Source organism: Echinops telfairi, unplaced genomic scaffold (assembly GCF_000313985.2).
Source record: "Echinops telfairi isolate 266 unplaced genomic scaffold, ASM31398v2 ScPeMD7_2;HRSCAF=8, whole genome shotgun sequence".
NCBI classification, from domain to species: Eukaryota; Metazoa; Chordata; class Mammalia; order Afrosoricida; family Tenrecidae; genus Echinops; species Echinops telfairi.
In genome coordinates, this window is record NW_022103898.1 from 41,696,019 (window position 1) to 41,697,767 (window position 1,749).

Below are 1,749 nucleotides of genomic sequence, written 5' to 3' on the forward strand. Positions count from 1 at the left end.
CTTTGCGATGGTCGGATCAGAGTGCAGCTGCCTTAGCCAGTTCTCTGCTTCAGCTGGCAAGGCTCACTTCCTGCAAGACATCCCCAAGGAGAAGCTCCATGGACCTACCCCAATGCAGCCTGGGGTGCTGGCGCAGCTGTGTGGAGACCACTGCCAGTGCTGAGATGCTTACACACTCACTGATTCAGCTTTCCTCCTTCATCGGCATCATTGTGTGTGTTTTGTGAGATGGAAGAGGACTTTGTGGATTGGAGTTGGACATATGAATTAATGTTGGATGTGTGGGCTTGGGCAACACTGGGTTGGGTTGTTTTCTTGATGTGCACTTACCCTTTATATAAAACTCTCTCTTATACATATGAGTTTATGTGGATTTGTTTCCCTAGTTTACCTAGACTAACACAATATGTAATTTGGTAAGAAGAGCCCTAGTGGCACAGTAGATTAAGCATCATGCTGCTAAACAAAAAGTAGGCTATACAAATCCACCAGCCACTCCACAGGAGGAAAATGAGGCAGTCTGGTTCCATAAATGTACAGCTTTGAGAAACTAAGAAGCAGTTCTTATTTGTTCTATATGGTTGGTATGAATATGAAGGGACTTTTTGGCTGCGAGTAACTTTATATATTTGCCAATTTTGTTTTAATTCATTGATGATGTAATACTTGGGTGACCCTCATCTAACTAAATAGTCTTATAAACCATTAATTTTATACAGTATTTAGCATTCCATTTGTGATTAGAACACGATTTATTAATTCTTCCTATATGACAGGTGTTGTTTTCAACCTGAATATTCACTTTAATTTTGCTATCCGTTATGTGATTAACTTCCCAAGGCAAAAATATAATTAGGATTTATAGTGCAGCATGCAATCTCTATTTTCAAAGAGTTTTTATATTAGCAGGGGAAAAAGACATATAAATGATTACAACATAATATAGTGCAAAATAAAAACAAACCAATTGCAATGTAAGTGTAGCAGTGATGAACTAACTGCCTTCTACCTACATAAATCAGAAGAGGGCTCATAGAAATGTCACTTGCTTGGGCTTTCAAAGAGAAATATGATATTGTTAGATAGACCATGAGCTTAATGAATTTCAGCAAGAGAGTATATATGAAAGAGTGGCCTTTGCAATGTGCTTGGCTGTTCTCTCCTTGAAATTCTCTTCTCTTGGTTTCCAGGACATAAAACTCCCCTTGTGTTTCTCTGATCTCTTGTTTGGCTACAGGTGTACACATTGTACTTTTCACTGTTTCAGTGGATGCCCTTCACTAAAACGGATTGCTGGGTATTCGTTTACCTCTTAATCAGTACTCCATTGAAAGTGTGTGCTTTATTGAGAGATGAGAATCATTGGTCCATATTGCATGTCAACCTGATGTTTTAATGAGAATTTGAATAATTTTTATTCTTTCTCACCAGACCAATGGAAGGTAGAATATTTCGGTACACTATTCAACCTGGAATGCCTCCACAGGAGCAATTAACAAAGGCAAAAGAGAACGTTTGGGAGGCAAAAGGAGTTACCAATACATTCTTGTCACTTGACTTAATCCTCACAGCAGCTTAGCAGAAATTAAAGAGATATTACAATCTCTGCTTCCTGACAGGGTTGATTCATTGCTTCTGAATTAAACATGAAGAAGGTGGTTATTATGTACTGATTGCCTTTTTAGTAGTTGGTAGGAGCTGGTGAAAAAAATGGTTCTTGATCAAGCTGGAACCTATGTGGTGGTGGTG